The sequence below is a fragment of the Peromyscus californicus genome, unplaced genomic scaffold (assembly GCF_007827085.1).
Source record: "Peromyscus californicus insignis strain IS unplaced genomic scaffold, ASM782708v3 Scaffold_8__1_contigs__length_139910024, whole genome shotgun sequence".
NCBI lineage: Eukaryota > Metazoa > Chordata > Mammalia > Rodentia > Cricetidae > Peromyscus > Peromyscus californicus.
In genome coordinates, this window is record NW_026294606.1 from 78292693 (window position 1) to 78313620 (window position 20928).

Genomic DNA, 20928 nt, shown 5'->3' on the forward strand with positions numbered 1-20928 from the left:
TGCCAATATCTAGAAATACATCTGGTAGCACTCCTAAGAATTTATCAAAACTATGCTTCAGCGGATGAGACTAGGGTGTGTTCCAACCTTATCGCTTACCTTGTACCTTTGCCTGGCACTTGAGTGCTCAGAAATTTAGTTATAAAAGGAAATTAAAAGACACACCCCAACTGGTGGATCAAATAAAACCCAAGATATAAATGAATGGAATTCGGAGACTGGAAAAACAGTGTCACCTTAAGAGTACTTGCTGTATAACTATGAGGACCTGAGGTTGGATCCCCAGAACCATTTTAAAAAGGCAGGCACAGTGGTGTGTGCTGTAACCCCAGCAGTGGGGAGACAGAGACAGGAGGCTCCCTAGAACTTGCTGGCCAATCACTCTAGCTGAATCAATGAGCTCCAGCTTCAGGGAGAGACCCTATCTCAAAAACATAGGGTAGAAAGCCATTTAGAAAGGGACTGGACAGGGCTGGCGAGATGGCTCAGAGGTTAATAGCACTGGCTGCTCTTCCAGAGGTCCTGAGTTCAATCCCCAGCAACCACATGGTAGCTTACAACCATCTATAGTGAGATCTGATGCCCTCTTCTGACATTTGGGCATACATGCAGACAGAACACTGTATACATAATAATTAAGTAAATCTTAAAAAGAAAGAAAGAAGGGCACTGGACATTGATCTCCGGCCTGCACACAAATATAGGCACCCACATACCAAGTATGGAGTGCTGGAGATGCTGTGAATGTGTTGCTCTGATTGATTGATAAATAAAACGGTGATTGGCCAGTAGCCAGGCAGGAAGTATAGTATAGGCCGGATAAGCAGAGAAGAGAATTCTGGGAACAGGAAGGCTGAGTCAGGAGTTGCCAGCCAGATACAGAGGAAGCAGGATGTGAAAGTACCAAGTACTGGTAAGCCACAAGCCACGTGGCAACTTATAGATTATAGAAATGGGTTAATTTAAGATATAAGAACAGTTAGCAAGAAGCCTGAACCATTAGGCCAAACAGTTTAAATAATATAAACATCTGTGTGTTTATTTGGGTTTGAGTGACTGTGGGCCCAGGCAGGACTGGAGATAACTCCAGCTACAATGGAGTTTTATTTTAGGATTGTAGCTGGAGTAGTTTTGCTAAATGGCTTGGTCAAGCTGGGTACTTACTCTAAACCAGATACTTATGCAGAGTACTCCACATACAGTACCTCATTAATCCTTATTCTTAAAACTGTGAAGAGGTATATCTATTTATATCCTACCTATGAAGAAATTCAAGTCCTAAAAGTTTGAGAAATTTAGTAGCTAGAGAATTGGCTTACCAGTTAAGAGTGCTTCAAGGATCCACTGTCCTCTTCTGATTTCTATGTGTGAGTACACACACATTCACTCACATAGACACACAGACATGTATGTAGATCATTTTTAACTCTTAATTTTTTATTTTTAAAATAAATAAAACCAGCCGGGCAGTGGTGGCGCACGCCTTTAATCCCAGCACTTGGGAGGCAGAGCCAGGCGGATCTCTGTGAGTTCGAGGCCAGCCTGGGCTACCAAGTGAGTTCCAGGAGAGGCGCAAAGCTACACAGAGAAACCCTGTCTCGAAAAAAACAAAAATAAATAAATAAATAAATAAATAAATAAATAAATAAATAAAACCACTTTATTTTTATTAGCTCAAATCAAAAATAAAAACATGGCACAGCTACATTAGGGAAGCTAATCTATGCATCTCAGTAAACTTCTACACAGCCAGAGTGGCCACTCTGAAGTCATGGAGCTTCACTTAGGGTTTTATACTTTTGTTATCAAAAAACTACATTTTTTTTCACATGAGTCATGAAAAAATAAAAATATAAAGCCTTGTTTTCTCCTAGTTTTAATTCCATCATAGCTTTTTCCTTTTTGTGGTAGGTAAGTATAAGTAAACTTTTTTTAAAATATTTTTAAAATTTATTAAAATTTTTTTTAAAACACCACGTTTTTATTTTTTTTAAATATTTTTATTTATTCTTTGACAATTTGATCCATGCATACAATGTATCTTGATCATGTCCACTTCTGACCGCCCCCCCCACTTCCCTTCTGCCCCCCACAACACATCACTCCCCTACCTTCATGTCCTCTTTACACTGAGTCCAATTACTGCTGCCCATACAAACATGGGCAACTGCCAGGAGCCACACCCTTGAAGAAAAGTGACTCCTTGTCCCAGCAGCAATCGATGGCCAATAGCTCCTCAGGTAGACTGAAGCCTCATGAGTCTCTCTCCCACCAATGCCAGGACTCTGGCTGGCTTGACCTTTATAGGTCTTGGGCTGGCAACCACAGCTGCCATGAGTTCATGAGGGTCATGGCCTTGTCATATCCAAAAGACAGCATTTAACCCCTTCCATCCCATTATCCAGCGCTTACACATCTCGCTTTCTGAGATATCCCCTCATCCTTGGAGTGGGTGGCACAGATGTTCTGTTTAGGAGTGAGCCCTCAACAATCAGTTGTCCTCAGCACTTTGACTGGTGTCTCTGCAATAACTGCTTCCTACTACAGAGAGAAACCTCTCTGACCAAGGTTGAGAGCTGCACCACCTGTGGGTAGAAAAGCGTGTTTGACAACATGTTCATTTAGCAAAGCCACACACACACACACACACACACACACACACACACACACACACACACACACATACACCAAGCCTTTGATCTCCTCAGCCATTGGCTTTCCACCAGGTTTACAGTACTGGGCAAAACATCCCTCCTGTAGAGCAGGCTTCAAACTCAATAAGAAAGTGGTTGGTCATCCCCATATTGGTCACGCCACTACTGTACCTGTGGACACTGTATTTTTAAAGTAGGTTTCCATATGTCCTTCTCATTCCTCAGTTTTAGTCAACCCATTTCTCACCTCCTCCTCCTCTCCCCTCTCCCCCTTTCCTTATTTCCACTCCAACCTTTGATTCCCAGTACCTGCTTCACACTTCCAGGTCTTATGTGTTCCACGCCTCCTTCCCCATTAAGGCCTCTTCCCCTCCCCTTTGTGTGTCCTTTCTAGTTCCCTGACCTCTATAGAAGCCCCAGGTAAGCACACACGTCAATGTTTAGACATTTGAAGCATGGGTCCATACATGTGAAAGAACATGTGGTGTTTGTCTTTCAGAGCCTTGGTTACTTCATTTGCGATATTTCCTAGGTCCATCCATTTGCATGTAAAACTCATCATTTCATTCCTTTTTTTATAGTTGAATAAAATTCTATTATGTGTATGTACCACGTTTCCATCATCCATTCATCAGCTGGTGGACATCTAGGTTTATTCTATTTCCTACCTATTGTGAACAGAGCAACAGCGAACACGGATGTGCAAGCCCCTCTAATAAAACATGAAGTCCTTTGGGTATTTGCCCAGGAATATTATACCTGGCTCACATGATGGCTTTTTTTTTTTTAGCTTTTTGAGAAACCTCCACACTAACTGCCATAGCGGCCACACAGTTCACACTCCCACAATCAATACATAAAGTTTCTCCTTTCCCCAAATCCTCACCAACACTTGTTGTTTATTTTCTTGAGACTAGCCATTCTAACTGAAATATGATTTTATTCGTATGTTAATAAATAAAGTTGCCTGGGGGTCAGAGCTAATAGCAAGCCATAGCAGAAATCTGGCAGTGATAGCACACACCCTTAATCCCAATCACATGACAGGCAGATCTCTGTGTGTTCAAGGATACCACCAGCATGGAAACACACGCTTTTAATCTCAATACCAACCATAGAAGACTTGGAGGTCTGTATAGATGGGCAGTGATGAGGAGGTCATGTGGTTGGGTTTACAACCAATGAGAAGGCAGAACAGAAAGTCTATAAAAAGACAGATACCGGATCTCTGTGAGTTCGAGGCCAGCCTGGACTACCAAGTGAGTTCCAGGAAAAGGCGCAAAGCTACACAGAGAAACCCTGTCTCGAAAAAACCAAAAAAAAAAAAAAGACAGATACACAGGGAGTAGTGCTAAGAGGAAGGACAGCAGCGGCAGCGAAGGGTAAGCTCAGCTCTCAGCTATTGCTCTGACCTCTTGGGCTTTTAACTCTGCAATTGGCTCTGTGTTTCTTATTTAATGAGACTGTTCAGCCGGGCGGTGGTGGCGCACACCTTTAATTCCAGCACTTGGGAGGCAGAGGCAGGTGGATCTCTGTGAGTTCGAGGCCAGCCTGGGCTACAAAGCGAGTTCCAGGAAAGGCGCAAAGCTACACAGAGAAACCCTGTCTCGAAAAACCAAAAAAAAAAAAAAAAAGACTGTTCATCTACAAACTAGGATAGGGCAGAATCTCAAAGGTGATTTAATTTTTATTTCCCTGCTGGCTAAAAATGTTGAGTATGTTTTTTAAAAAATGTTTATTAGTCACGTGTATTTCTTCTTTTAAGAACGTTCTGCTTCATCTCAAAGGTCATTTTTTAAAACTGGGTTGTTTGTTTTTTTGATGTTTAGTTTCTTAAGTTCTTTCAATAAATCTTTTTAAAATGCAAGCAATTTACTTCAGCTGTAATTAAAAACTGTGGAATATGCATATACTCCATCTGCCTCAGGAACCATTTACTTATTTACTCACTTAGTTATCACATCACAGACAGGATATGACTATATAGCTCAGCTGGCCTTGAACTCACAGCCCTCCTGTCTCAGCCTCCCCAGTACCAGGATTACAGGTGTACACCACCTGGCTACCGACACACCCTGCAGCTGTGCCTGCCCTGGGGTGCTACTTCACCCAGGACTTCCCTGGGGCCAGGCATCCATCTTGGAAGTGACCACTTGGTTGGGCAGCAGAGATCCTCTTCTATCTGTGACCCTCCAAAATCACCAGGAGAACTCAGGGTTCACCAGAGCATAGCTGTGAAGGTAATTTGGCAAGAACCCAGATTTAGTAGAGAAAGCCAGTTTGAGTTACTAAGATAAAAGACGTCTTTAGTTTGAAGTCCAAGACTGGGTAGCCTCACTTGGTGTGGCCTGTGGTGAGGACAGATGGTGGCACACAGGGGAAAGAATATGTATGAGGACACGAGGCCCCTCTTGAACTGGGGAAGAAAGAAGGACAAGTCCCATGGAAGGACACAGCCCCAAGGACTGAGGGACCCTCACCAGACCTCATTATCAAACATTCTGTCACTTCCCAATAGCAACATCTGCAAAACCAAGGCTTCAGCCACAATAGTCCCTGGGACACATACAGTTAAACAACACCCAGATCACAGCACATCCTGACCTGTCACCTCACAGTGCTTCTCCCGCAAGTTTGGTGACCATCTGTCTTGCCTATGATCTGCCTTGCTTCATAATGGCTTCACTCTTGTCTTCCACAATGGAGTCAGGGCAAGAGTCCTCCAATGTGGAAAGATCAGGCAGGAAGGAACTGATACTAAGGGAAGGTTTTAAAAATCATCTCAAGCCTTCTCCAATAGCTTGGATCTGAAGTGTGCCCTAAAGCAGGCCCCCACCCCCACCCCCGTGAGAAGTCTGGTCCCCTGTGTGCATGCTGGGCAGGGGAGGACCCTTTAAGAGGTGGGCCTGGCTGGCCAGAGAAAGTGGAGCCACTAAGTCTGTCACCAGGAAATGGTCTCTTCTGCAAGTGCTTAGTCTCCCAGAAAGGAGAACTTTAAAACACACACAGACTCCATGATTGAACGAGTTTGAGAAATTAAAACAGCACTGCAGGCATGCTGCGGAGAAAAGGGAGCCGCACAGGTGGAGAGAAGAGCCATGCTGTCTGATCTAGAGACCAGGAAGTGGGCAGGTTCAGCCTTGGAGTTCTGCACCCAGCTTGGTGAGGAGACTTCTTTAAAGAGGGGGCGCCCAGTGTCAGAACAAGTAGACTTAGGATTTGGACCAGTGTCTGAAAAGAAAGGTAGGAAGAGGGAAGAGTAGAAGCTATGTTTGCTGAGTTAGAACTCAGAAAAGCAGGCCGGCTGAGCTGGGAAGACATAAGAAACTGTACTGAGGGAGGGGGTCCACGGTCTGTAAACACACAGCCCGCCAAGGAGACAACATTAATACCCTTTCTAGCAAGTCATGTTTCTTTAAGATACAGCTTCCCACCCAGGTGACTGGCAAGCAGGTTTGGGTGAACTCTGGAGGGAGGGAGGGGACAATGGCAGTTTAGAATGTCTCCACCCAGGGCCTGAGTCACAACTCAAATCCTATTCTCCTGACCAGAAATCGTGTAACAGGGTAGATTCTTTGTTGGTACCCATGGGAGGCCTGACCCTTTCTGAACAGAGATAGAGGAGGGGTGGATGGGGGAGTGGGGAGAGGGGAGGTGGAGGGAGAGAACAAGAGGAGGGGGAGGGGAAGCTTCAGTCAGGATGTAAAATAAATGAAAAAAATTAAGAAAACAAATGCAGAAGTCTCTGAAATAGTCACACCTTGGCAGGAGTAAATAATATTTCTGCTGGTCCCGACCAAAGCCTGCAACCTCCACCTTCTCCCTTCTGCCTGGGATTTTAGAGACAAGGCCGGCTGTGATGTCCCTCCCTTTTGTGGTATTTAGAATTCTTTTTTTTCTTTAATTTATTTAACTTATGTAAGATATGTCTGGTGCCTGTGGAAGCTAGAAACAGGAGCTGGGTCCCCTGGAACTGGAGTTACAGATGATTGTGAGCGGCCTTGAAGGAATCAAACCCGGGTCCTTTGGAGGAGCAGCTGGTATCCACAGCTGCTGAGCCGTTCAGAATTCTAAGAGCACTTGTGATGATTTCTCCATCTTTAAGAGTACAGAGATGTCAATGAACAGAAGGTGGCCCCAAAATTAATTGTGGGGGAGGGATCCACGTTCAGTGACTCCAAGTCTCCCCCTTCTCTGCTTCATGACATGAACTGGGTGACACCAGAGGTTCCCTACTATGGGAGATGCTTCAACAGAGGCCCCCAGAATACAACTCTACCTGATCATTGACTAAAACTCAAAAACAAAAAAATAATCTCTTAATGAGTTGATGGCATCAGGCATCTCGTTACCTTAACAGAAAACTGACTATAATTTTAAGATGAATAATCTTAAAAATGTTTTAAAATTTTTGTCATTATCTCTGCATCCAAAGGCAGTGTTGCCTAAGCTTTTTTTAAAAAATTTAGTTATTATGGAGTTGATTTACAGTTTCTATTTTGTGCTTTAGAAAGCTTTAAGTACATTTGACAATGTGTTTTTCAATTTCGATTATGTAAAGAACAGGGAAAACCTTGTGTTTGGTGCCTGGCCTAGCAATGTGTTCATGCATATATGTAGAATTCCTTAAGAAAAACAATGCACTCAGGAGGCAGAGGTAGGTGGATCTCTGTGAGTTTGAGGCCAGCCTGGTCTACAGAGTGAGTTCCAAGACAGCCAAGGTTATACACACACACAAAAAAAACCCTGTCTGGAAAAAAAAGAAAAAAGAAAAAAAGAAAAGGAAAGGAAAAAAGAAAAACAGTGACAATCAGAAGAAACCATCAAAGCTAAAAGAACTGAACTTGATGATCAGTTTTGAATGTGGAACTCAGTTATGCATGGCTAGCTTTAGGCTATATATACCAAGTTTCCTTCTGCAAAGAGATATTTCCAGGTACTGTCTTACATTCCTTAAAATTAAAATAGATACATATGCACACACACACACACATGTTCATGCACACACACACATACATACACATGTGTTCATGCACACACACACACACACACACACACACACACACACACACACAGGCGTGTGTACGCGCATGCAGAAGCAGACACACGTATGCAGTCATCTCAGTGTGTTTAGTACCAAAGATAATGAGCAGAGCAGACAAATGGCTCTGACAGGCAATTTACCATTCCTGCTTGATTTCATCAGCCGAGCCTCAGTGCGCTATGAACCGGGGAAATTAGACAAGTCAAGAAGATAGCATCAGTGTTTAATGATTATTTTCCTTTACCTGACAGCACAATTATTCTCAACAAAATATACCATTATCTAAGAGAAAAAGTTTAAGCAGCCCAATAATGAAAACAGTATTATAAAGTTTTAAGCAGGCTTGACATCTTGGAGAACACAGTGTGTGTCCTGCTTTCTTTTTGTCCACTTGACATCAGCTAGACTAATCTGGGAAGAGGGAACCACACTGAGACAATGCCTCCATCAGATTGCCTTGTGGAAAGCTTAATTAGTGACTGATATGGGGCAATCCAACCCGCTGTGGATGGTGCCACCCTGGAGCAGGTGGTCCTGGGGTATACAAGGAAGCAGGCTAAGTAAGCCATGAGGAGCAAGCCAGTAAGCAGTGGTCCTCTGGGGTTTCCGTTTCAGTTCCTGCCTCCAGGTCCCTGCCTTGAGTTCCTGTCCTGACTTCCCTCCATTAATGAGTAGAAAGCGGAAATGAGCCCTTTCCTCCCCTTGCTCATGGTGTTTTGTATCACAGTAATAGAAACCCTAAGACAGTATGCATCTTCTTGACAACAGATATGGCACTACGTCACTGCATTTAGGGGAGGCAGAAAAGCCGGCACACTGTGTATTCATGTAGCAAGAGATGCTTCTCTCCTTTCCTTTTGAATGTTGAGCAGAATGTAGACATTTTAACTGAGTTAACAGCTCTGTGCTAGTTATGCCAACCCATAACTACACAGGAGTACGTCATTAAAAATGCTATGTTAGCCGGGCAGTGGTGGCGCACGCCTTTAATCCCAGCACTCGTGAGGCAGAGACAGGTGGATCTCTGTGAGTTGGAGGCCAGCCTGATCTACAGAGTGAGATCCAGGACAGACACCAAAACTACACAGAGAAACCCTATCTCAAAAAAAAAAAAAAGAAAGAAAGAGAGAGGGAGGGAGGAAGAAAGAGAGAGAGAGAGAGAGAGAGAGAGAGAGAGAGAGAGAGAGAAAGAAAGAAAAAGAAAGAAAGAAAGAAAGAAAGAAGAAAATGCTATGTTAGCTGGGCGGAATGGCACTCAACTTTAATTCCAGCACTCAGGAGACTGAGGCAGGCCTCCCAAGTGAGTTTAAGGGCAGCCTGGCCTATATAGTGAGTTCCAGGACAACCAGAGCTACATGGTGAGAACATAACTCTGAAAAAAGAGGAAAAAGAAAATCCTACGTCAACATGAAAAGCCTCAAGTGCTCTAGACCCAAGTATAAGTTCACTCAAAGATAATGAAAACAGAATATTATGTCCCTTTGCCTTCAGAAATTGAATTTATGAACACACACCAATTGAGATAACGCTCTATTATAAATATTTTGTGTGGGGAAGGACAGTGTGTGCACACAGCTGTGTACACACACTTGAGAGACCAGAGAACATTAGGCATCATTGCTCAGGAGCCATCCACCACGGTTTTGAGAGAGTCTCTCACTAGGCTTACTGATTAGGCCCAGGATTTGCCCGTGTCCACCTCTTCAGCTATTGAATGCCACCACACCCAGCTTCTTCTTCTTCTTTTTTCTTAAGTGGGTGCTGGAGACCAAACTCAGGTCCTCATTCTCATGTAGCCTGCCCTTTATCAACTGAACCTTCTCCCTAGGCCCCAAATAGTTTTTTCAGATGGGAAGGTTTTATTTCTAATATTTATTCTGAAAGAATAAATAAATGCACACCCGAAGACAGTAGGCCAGCTGACCACCAACTGTGACCTCACAATGGCGAGTCAAGATCATCCTTTCTCTTTGTAAGTCATCTCCTGACTAACAGTAGAGCTGGCTATCACAGTTGGGGACTAGATCATTACACTTCAATCACACTTGTTTGAAAAGTTTTGGTCAAACCAGTCTATGAAGAGCTGGATAACAGGCAGGGCCCCAAGAGGTCCACATGGTCTGATGTCAGCAGGGAGGGTCTTTCAGATGTCCTTCTCTGTGAAGTTCAATTATGTCCTGAAGCCTAAGAAGGTTAGTCCTGGCTCATCCTACCTCAGAGAAGAACCTATGAGAGGGATGGTATAATAATAATGACAGCAGGGCTGGTGAGATGGCTCACCAGGTAAAGACACTTGCCACCAAGCCCGAGGACATGAGCTCCATCCCCAGAACCTATGTGGTAAAAGAAGAGAAATGACTTCGGTGAGTTGTCCTCCAGTTTCTACATGCATGTTGTGGTGTACACACACACACACACACACACACACACACACAATCTCTCTCTCTCTCTCTCTCTCTCTCTCTCTCTCTCTCTCTCTCTCTCTCTCCTCTCTCTCTCTCTCTCTCTCTCTCTCTCTCTCTCTCTCTCTCTCTCTCTCTCTCTCTCTCTCTCTCTCTCTCGGAGCCTATCAGAGCAAAGTCATCTCTCAGTCTAGACAGTAACTACCTGGTGGGGCAGGATACTGGTCAAGTAAGAGAACACAGAACCATCTCAAGAAGCAGGCTCCTATGAATTTTGGTTGGTGGAACTTCTTCATTGAACTACATTGAACTTGATGATGATAATAATAACAATAATAATAATAAATACTGTATTCTAATTTTACCCTCTGCTGCCATAATACAAACAAAGCAATACTTATACAGGATGACACCACCCGCAGATTACTCAGTTCCCACATCTTGTGTCACATTGGCAGGAACCAGGAAAATGTTTCCTTCTTGCAGCCCTGATCATAGCCATCTTAGCTGGTGACTGAGCTGGCAGCAGAACTCAGGCTGAGACACACATTCCCCTGTTTGAGGCAAGCATACAAGGGAAGCTGACCTGTGATACCCAAAATTCCCATGAAAAGTATGAGCAAGTAAACCAAGGCGGTTGTTGAAAGGAGGGATCACAGGAAAGGAGAAAGCAGGTCAGTAAAACTATACCTCAAATTTCAACAGGTACACATGAATTGATAGACCAATGGCACAGAGAAAATGTCCAAAGGCAAAATATGCACAGAATTCAGTATATGATAAAGGTGTCATCTCAAGTCAGTGGCATCACGATCACTTAGAAAAATAGCTTATTTGGGGCTCGAGAGACGGTGCAGCAGGTAAGAGCACTTTCTGCTCTTGCAGAGGACTTGGGTTTGGTTCTCAGCATCCACATGGCAGCTCACAACCATCTCTAACTCCAGTTTCTGGGAAGCCAATGCCCTCCCTTTGCTTCCATAGGCAACAGGCATGTACTTCATACACACAAAATAAAATAATTTTAAAATCAGCTTGTAAAAATTAAATAGGATGAAAATGCTAAGAAAAATCAAAAAAACCACTCAGTTCTTTTCTCGTGGGACCTCCTAGGTGTCAGCCGCATCAAGATGAAGCTGACTATCTCTTTGCATCCACCAGCTGTCAGGAACTCACAGAAGTGGACAATGACCACAGATGTCATGCTTTCCATGAGAAGAAGTAGCTGCTGATACTCTAGGTGAAGAGTGGAAGGGTCATGTGGTCCGAATCAGTGGTGGGAATGACAAGCAAGGTTTTCCCATAAAGCCAGGTGTCTTGACCCTCTGCAGAGCACTGGTGAATGAAGGGCATTCTCATTCTAGACCAAGGAGAAGTAGAGAGAAGAAGTGTGAGTCTGTTAGGGGGTGAATTGTGGATGCCAAGCTGAGTGCTCTCAAATTGGTTATTGTGGGAGAGATAAAAGGAGAGAAGGAAAATCCTGGACTGACAGATACCACTGTGCTCAGCAGTTGGGGCCCACAAGAGCCAGCAGTCTGAAAGCTTTCCAATCTCTCTACAGATGATGTCCACCAGTATGTGGTCAGAAAGCCCTTAAACAAAGAGGGTAAGGAGCCCAGGACCAAAGCAGCCAAGATGCAGCAGCTTGTTACAACACACTAAGAAAAATGAGGAGGAGGCTGTAGAATATGCTAGACTTTTGGCCAAGTGAATGAAGGAAGCCAAAGAAAACACCAGTAATGGATTGCCAAGAGACAGAGGCTGTCCTCCCTGAGAGCTTCACCTTCTGAATCCAATAAAAAACCAACAAATCTAAAAGCAACAAATAAATGATCAGACCTTGAAGAGAGAAAAAAAAGACTACTGCTCACACCATGAAGTTGTTCACACATGAAGTTCACACCATGAAGTTGTTCACACCACGAAGTTGTTCACACCATGAAGTTGACACCTATGATTCCAGCTCTTGGGAGGCTGAGGCAGGGATGTTGCAAGCTCCAGGTCACCTGGGTTACACTGTGAGATTGCTCAGGACGAAAATTGCTTCTCTGGATTCTATCTATTGCTGTTCATCATATTAAAAGCAAAGACACAGAGCTTAAAATACTATAAAAAATAAATCTAGTTCAGGTCGTGTCTTATGAAAATAAGTATGTTTTCAAAACAACACAGCTATTCTTTTATAAATCTCTAAAGTTCATTAATACTTGGGCCAACAGGAGCCAGGGGTTGTCGGATCTAGTTCAGCATTGTTTGATCTGTTGCTCTGATTGTTTGGGGCCCTTTAACCTCCTGTAGCTAGAGAGAGGAGTGTTTAAACCACTTTTCCCCAATCATCGTAGGCAGCGTTCTTTCATACTACACCAGAACATGGCAAGTAGAAGTCAAAGTTTCCATCCTTAACTTGCAAATTAAAATCTACCTTGCACCTTGAAGAGAGCTTACAACTACCTTCATTCCTCTGTCTTCATACACTGGTCTTCACTGGATGGTGTAGGATCACCGAGTGTACATCTTTCCAGTGCTGACGTATCCAGTATGCAACGCAGCAAACCGGTCAGCTTTGTTAATACCAGCAGAGCCCCCATGAAACCATTTATTTATATTCGTAGCAGCTATTACACCAAGAAGTACCAGGGGCTAAGTGTTATCTAAGACATTGAATGCAGTTTCATACAAGACTTTGTTGATTACAATATTTTTCAAATCTTTTTTTTTTTTTCAGGGCCTCACTATGCAGCCCAGGCTTGGCTCAAACTTAGTCATCCTGCCTCAACTTTCCCTAGCTCTGGGATTACATGTGCCCAGCACCATGCTCGAGAGTTTTCCTTCCTAAACTGATGCTTGTGGATGCTCTCTGCACTCCTATCCCAGCATCAGGGACATGCTTTGGGTTTCTGTCGACAGGTTCTTCTAGAGAGAGAAGTGCACCAGAGTCGGTCTGGTCTGGAGATGAGCCCATCTGAACTGCTGCCTTATTTCCATGGCTTTCCTTGGCTCTGGGATCCATCCATCTCTGCCTTGTTTTACCCAGCACTGCTTGCTGGGACTCTGGCTATCGTTCAGAAGTGCCTTCTCCTGAGCAGCTTTCTTAACCTTCACAAAGAATTCCTAACATCCTCGTAAAGCTGTACTGTTGCATGGGCATCTTGATGATGTGCTCCACGAGGGCACCTGAAGTTCTTGCTGTCACCTGCATCGGTCAGAGCGTCCCAGACAGGCACACCTCTTTGTGTCCTCGCTCTTCTCCTACCCCTGCTCTCATTAAAAGTGATCTGTAATCTCCCCTCCTAAACACGTCCCCACTGGACGATTTGCTTTGGAACTCTCAGGCCTCTGAGTTAGCTGAGATCAGACCCCTCACAGCTGGCTAAGTCTAGCACCTTATTCCATTTCCTACGAACTTCAGAAGAAAGGGATCCTGGCCTCCCAAGTTTCCTCTCATTTCTACGCCCACACTAACATTGCTAAAAGTAACCACATAGCTGCGCCCTTCTGAAGGTTAGCAGCAGGGTGGGACTTGATTTCAAACCTCTACTCTTTGTCAGGATGAATGAAGGCCCTTGACTCTGTGAATCATATCTGAGCATGTTGTGTAGTCCATACTGAGTAAACAGACCCCAGTCCTCCTATGTGGGTGGCATTGTGTACGTATCATGCTTCATTGTAGCAAAACTCCATGTTCTAGTGCTTCCTTGCTCCTCTGTGGCTGTAATAATTCTATTACCTTGCTAATAGCAAAAGCAACTAACATTGATTACTAACATTTACATTTCCAGAAATGTGCTGTTTAATAGCTAGCACAAAATACACATACATAAATGAATTTAGTGATGCATATTTTATTTATAACACTCTTTATGGCAAATTCCACATGAACAATTTATTCTTGGTGTTTTTATTGACTTTTCCCAAAAATTCTTGTCCCTGCAGCCATCCCACGGTTACAATTGATTAATGAATGTAATCTGGCATGCATGTTGGCGGATATTTCATTTGCATCAACAAGAAAACAAAAGAGGACAATTAAGGCATGTGTCAGCACTTCCCTTGTGGGTGATCCGTCTTTCCCTGCTGAATGACGTCACCGTCTTGGAGTACTGGGAGAATATTCTGTCAGTTCTTGTGCTGCTCACAGTGTGAACCAGACAGGCATGTTCTCAACTCTCATCAGCATCAACACTCCTTCCATCGGCTGTTTTGACAAATCAAACAATCCATGAATCCAAGTCGGTCTAAATGCTACCGTGATGTCACCACACACTGATTAGGGGAACCATATGGGGTGTCCACATCATAGAGGAATTCCAGCATATATAGTATGTCCTCCAAGTGCAGATAAGCTGGACAAGGTTCAAAGTCTTTGAGCTCAGCACTGGAGAGACCAAGGCAGGTGCATCTCTGTGAGCTTGAGGCCAGCCTGGTCTACATCGAGTGTTCCAGGTCAGCCAAAGCTACTTAGTTAGACTCTGTCTCAAAAACAAACAACAATAAAGAACAATAGAAAAGTGCAGATAATAAGAAAATGTAACAAAATGCCAAATAATTAAATTTTGGCCATTGACTTTGTTTCTATACCATGCTTAAGTCTTAACTGAGAAAAGATACACACGTTTATCATGCTCTTCTCCACATGTTCTTTTCCCACAGTTCTCACAGTCTGGATATTTCTGATATTTCTGATAGAGGCTCACGATGTGGTCCTGTATCCTTTGAGTTTGCTGGGAGCTGAATTCAGAGGACACTAGTTATCTCTGAATGCTGCCAATAGCAGTTTCTTGAAGCATATTAATTCAATGGGTTGTAACTGAATACCTGGTATTTTCTCACTTCCTTGTCCATCATTAGCTCATCTGCCATTGGTCTCTGGTACACCATGGGTAGGATGAACGGGATTTTCTCCCTTTACTTACAAGTTGGCAAGATTCCCTCTCCCCACCCCAAGGTGACCGACCTATTTTAAATGAAGCTGTGCATTTGAACATAGGAGCAGGTTTCGATTTGTTGCAGTTATCGCTGAAGCTGAAACTCTCCTACTTTTGCCTGTGGTATTCAAGCTGCCGTCACGACGCTTTTGACAAAAACCTCGTCACATTCAGTAGGTTCTTTGCCGTGACGAGACCTTGCAGGATCATCTGTATACTTTTTGCTTCACACCTGGAATTAGCTTTATGTCCACAAGCTGTGCTGTCATTTAATGAGAAGGGGACTTCAAAGTGCAGGTGCTAGGGACTCTCCTTTAGCTGATCATGTTTTGGAGGGCTCTTTGGTAGCCACGGTTAATAAATTACTGTGTGTTCTTTTCCATACACAATATGGCTTATGGATCCTACTGTGACTGCCAATTGAAATTCAGTAGTCAAGAGTTTTGTTTTAGCTTGACAGCTGTAGCTTCTTTATTCCATTCTGAGAATCTGGATAAAACCCAAATATCCCACACAAACATACTTGCTCAATTTCATATTAATATACACCACAGAGACGATACCAAATGATGCTGAAAACATTTTTTTAAAATGTGTATTCATTGTAAAAAACAGTATAAAATTTTCAATTCTGTGACAGTATGTAGCATAATTTCTCCCTCATAAAGTTATTTCTATGAGCAATTAAATATCTCATGCTCAAGGACTACGATTTGGATGAGTATCCTCCCCAGACAGGGTATAAAAGCTGGTCCCCAGGGTGATGCTTTGGGGTAGGGTTGGAACCTAGCAGAGATGCTTATGTGACTAGGGTACTCCCTGAAGGGAGCTGTGGAGTCCCATCTCCACTGCTTGGCTCTGGGGGACGTTTGCTCTCTCACATGCTCTTGGCAGGGTGTGGAGCCCTTGCCAGAGTCCCAAAGCTGCTTCTAAATGGTGGACTAGAACTCCTGGAATCCTGAGCCAAAATAAACCTTCTCATAAGTTTGGAATAAAGGTAAACAATCCGGGCTGGAGAGATGGCTCAGCGGTTAAGGGCACTGGCCGCTCTTCCAGAGGTCCTGAGTTCAATTCCCAGCAACCACATGGTGGCTCACAACCATCTAAAATGAGATCTGGTGCCCTCTTCTGGCCTGCAGGGATACATGCAGGCAGAACACTTATACAAAATAAATAAATATAAGTGAGTTCCAGGATAGCCAGAGCTATAGAGGAAACCCTGGCTCAAAAAAAAAAAAAAAAAAAAAAAAAAAAGTAAACAACCCTATGACCAGGGGTTTGGGACAACAAAGTTTTGTTAGAAGATGTATCATAGGAAACCTATGACAGCCTGCCAAACGCTGGACCACTCTGAGCACCTGAGTGCAGTCCCTGGGACTTGTTTTTTGTTTTGTTTTAATATTCCCCTTTGCAGCTTCTCTTTTGAAGCATCATTGTACCTGCTCTTATGTTTCTACTCTGCAATTCTGAATTTTAATCTCTAAATCCTTTCTGAGTTCTCTTAACCTAATTCTAAATATTTTATTTATTATGTGTGTGTAGGGGGTGGGGGTGTATGCCATGGTGCATGTTAGGCCAGAGAACAACTTGTGAGAAGAGTCGATCCTTCCACTAAGTGGATCCTGGGAATCAAACTCCAGTTATCAGGCTTAGTGGCAGGTGTTTCTGCTGCTGAGCCATCTTACTGGCCCATTTCTAATCCTAGATATTCCATGCCATTGTTGTGCTACTGTGAGCTGCAGTTTCCTGGGTGTTTCTGGCATGCTTGAATTCCCTATGTGGTAATCTGCTCCCTGTTCCATTACGGATGTGACCTTGATACTATTTTTGCTTATTTTTATGCAAAATTAGTTTCCCCAAAGTGTTGAGGTGAGACTAGACCGGGTTCCTGTCACCTTCAGAGTTCATTCTGGTGCTGTTTGTACCCTCTATTAAAATACCCTGCAGATGGCTTTTGGTGTCTTCTCTTTCCCACTTTGATCCACATCAGCTTGGTTACCGCCTCCATCCCACTCTCTTACTTTCAGCACATTTTCTTTAGTGCAAGGCTCCATCCCGGAACTCTAAGTTACTGGTCATCCTTTAGAGGCACGAACCTCCATGCTCGGCCCTGAGGGGCTTTTAAAAGAGCTACTGCAACTGGTCATCTTCAATACGTCCAAGATGCAGCAGCCAACATCAATTTTGACTGTGACTGCGTGAGCAGTCCTGTTTGTTCTGGTCACGATTGTAGCCCCAGAGGACAGCATAATCCTAAACATCAAACAAATGCACAGAATTTGTTCAGTGAGTAAGGGAGGACTTCCTGGTAGGTTGTTCACATTCTTCCCATGGGTGTTTCTGGACACATGGTTTAAAAGAGCCACTTCATACCAGGTGATGTCTGCTTTGTGGAATTTGATGGCAGCGGGGCATTGACAAAAACAGTTTGATGGCTAAGGATGCCCAGCCATGGTCACTGGCAATGCTCAGGGGACCAGCTTGACTAACAGTGGGTCGGGAGACAGGATGTAACTATAAGTCAGTAACTGTGTATCAGGGATGTTCCTTTAGATTGGTTCTTTAACCAAAGGTGGGATTCACAGAACACATAGAACTTTACCCAAGGATGCTAGGATTCTTGCTTGACTGAAATGATCTAGTTTCTTTCTCAACATGGTAGTGTTGGCTTTTTTGACACACACCGCCTCCCCCCACCCCATGCCTTTGTCACTTGAGTCCATCTTCTCCAGGAAAAGCTGGACACATGAACAGTCCTCAGGAAGTCCTGTCACAGCTCCAGGGGAGCAACTCAACTGTGAAGGCAAACAATGGGAACAGAGTAGGAAGGGAGAAGGCTGACAAGAAGCTTCCTGTCCCTGGGCTCTCGGTGAGAAGCAGGGGTGAGTCCGCCGCTCTAGAGGGAGAAGCCGAATTCCCACGATCTCAGTCTGAACTGAAACACAATAAGCTGGATTGAAGGGAACCACACTCCCTTTCCAGAACTTAAAGAACCTTATTCATAGAAAGCCTTTAGAACAAGGTTAAAAATACATCCATAACAGCTTCTTCAACTAGAACATTGTATGTTAACTATGCATGAGTATTACCTCTGGGGGGGGGGGGGTGGGAGCATGGCCTGCACTCTTAAAATAAACCAAACAGTAATTTGATGAAAAACAAAAATACAAATTGCCCACCTGTTCTAGAGGCTCTTCCTGTGAAGTTTAATCCACACTTCAGCAGACAGCTGACACAATCACGTGCACACTCAGTGACTTGTTTCGAGAATACCAACATTCCTCCATTCATGCCTGGATATTAGACACCCAGAGATCACCCCTGCCCCCTGCTATCTCCAGAACACCCCTGCAGTCTGCAGAGGGTGGATGGCAGGCAGGCAGGCACCCAGAGACCACCACCCCCCCTGCTATCTCCAGGACAGCCCTGCAGTCTACAGAGGGTGGATGGCAGGCAGGCACCCAGAGACCTCCCTGCTCTCTCCAGGACAGCCCTGCAGTCTACAGAGGGTGGATGGCAGGCAGGCACCCAGAGACCTCCCTGCTATCTCCAGGACATCCCTGCAGTCTGCAGAGGGTGGATGGCAGGCAGGCAGGCACCCAGAGACCACCACCCTCCCTGCTATCTCCAGGACATCCCTGCAGTCTGCAGAGGGTGGATGGCAGGCAGGCACCCAGAGACCTCCCTGCTCTCTCCAGGACACCCCTACAGTCTGCAGAGGGTGTATGGCAGGCAGGCACCCAGAGACCTCCCTGCTATCTCCAGGACATCCCTGCAGTCTGCAGAGGGTGGATGGCAGGCAGGCACCCAGAGACCTCCCTGCTATCTCCAGGACACCCCTGCAGTCTGTAGGAGTGGAGTGAAGCAGCTCAGATCCCAAGGCTTTCACTGGTTCTACAGAGTCCCTAAAATAGGATTTAGAAAATCTTTCCCACCAATTCCTAACATTTAAATATAAGTTTGTAACACGGTTTCTGAGAAGGTTCTCAGTACAGCCCACCCCTATGATGAGAATGAGGTTTCTTTTAAAACAGTTCCAATGAGTCTTTTTTTAAACCCATTTTTGATGAAGCTGTAACTGGAAATCACACTACATTCTGCCTTCTCTGGTAGCCCTAATGCATAGATAGGTCCATGCTGTGACAGGTCCTCAGGCTTGGAAACCCTCTATATAAACTATATTCCCTCCCTAACGTTAAATTCTAGTGTCTTAGGCAACAACCAAACATTCTATGCCTTAGTTCTTTTACCTAAGAACTTGGTAAAAAATTTTGTTTTGTAATTATTTATTCTTCACAATCAATCTTCAGAAATGTTCTCTGAGGATGAGATAATGCTGGCCACAAGATGTTACTACTGGGCATCTGAAATGTGGTTACTGTAACACAAATTGCTAAATGGTCTTATTAATAAAAAAAAATGGAGTCAGATATTTGGGTAAATTCTGAAAGATCGGAGGAATAGGAACAAGCCACAGCCACCCTCACCTTGACAACTCCTCATCAGATACTGTTTCTTCAGACTGGAAGCCTCCGAGTCCTCACCCAAAAGTGTCTCCGCTGAACTGCTGCTAAAAAGCCTAAAAGCTTAAAAGCCTCTAGTTCCTGGTCCTCATGCTTTATATACCTTTCTGCTTCCTGCCATCACTTCCTAGGATTAAAGGTGTGTGCCACCATGCCTGGCTGTTTCCAGTGTGGCTTTGAACTCACAGGGATCCAGATGGATCTCTGCCTCCGGAATACTAGGATTAAGGGTAGTGCCACCACAGTCTGGCCTCTATGTCTAATCTAGTGGCTGTTCTGTTCTCTGACCCCAGGTAAGTTTTATTAGGGTGCACAATATATTGGGGGACACAATATATCACCACAGGTTACTATACTAAGGAGTTATTGAGAAGAACAAGTCTTCTGAAATGACAGTGGTTTTGCATCCTCAACACGGGACTGCTAACTGGGGCAAGCATTCCAGTCTCTCCACATCCTTACATCTATCTTTCCTGCAAGCAACCATCCTATGGGTGTGAGGCTGAAATCTCTTTCCAAACTGACTTCTTTGACCAGACACTGGGCTTCTTTTCACAGGCTCAATGGCTATCCATGTATTTTGGAGTAAATATTCAAGTCCTTTGCTTGTTTTGAACTGGGTTTTTGAGTCTTACGTCTCAGTTCCTTACCAGATATGATTGTAAATATTCTAGCCCTCTTTGTGGGTCCCCTCTGCCCCGCTTTTAAAAATTTCTTTTAAACACAAAATGTCATGACAGTCAATTTGTCTTGTCGTCTTTGGGGTCAGATTCAACACCACTGCCAAGAGTTTTTTTTGCTGCTGTCAATCAGGGCCTCACAAGGCTGGTTCTTATTCTGTAACACAGGCTTGGCCAATAACTCACAAAGATCCTCCTGCTTCTGCTTCCCACCAAGTGCTGGGATGTAAAGAGATAGTTATCCATCCTGTCTTCTAACAGCATTATCCACAGTGACCAAGATGTGAGAACCACCTTGCCTACCGATAGACAATAAGTAAAAAAACAAATGTAATTCAACCTGTAAAAGGATGGGAACCCCACCATATACTATAAATGAAAGTACCTTAAAGACACGAGGAAATGAACAGCCAGTCATAAAAAGGCAAATATTGTATGACTCCATTTCAATGAATTAGTTACAACTAGAGAGACAGAAAACAGAAATGTACAGGCCAAGGGCTTGAGGTGGAGGTGGGTGTCGTTGTTCAGTAAGGGGGCAAGTCTCAGTGAGGTGAAGTTGTGGAGATGGAGGCGCACATGGCTGCACACGATACATGTTCAGTCATGCAGTTACCTGCTTAAAATAGCAAATCTTAACTGTGTTTTACCACAAAGAACTTTCACATGTGGTTGACACCTACAATACTTGGACAGCTCTGTT

The 20928-nt window shown here is 44.1% G+C and overlaps 1 long non-coding RNA gene across 2 annotated transcripts; it reads left to right on the forward strand.

Annotated features, from left to right (window-relative positions):
* The first annotated feature begins 4787 nt into the window (after positions 1-4787).
* LOC128104419 (uncharacterized) lies at positions 4788-13923 on the forward strand. 2 transcript variants are annotated; one of them, XR_008215994.1, is made up of 2 exons: positions 4788-5816; positions 11211-13923. It is a non-coding gene; the product is annotated as an uncharacterized LOC128104419 (long non-coding RNA). The 2 variants fall into 2 exon arrangements; XR_008215995.1 differs by having other exon boundaries at positions 11659-13923.
* The last annotated feature ends 7005 nt before the right edge of the window (positions 13924-20928 follow it).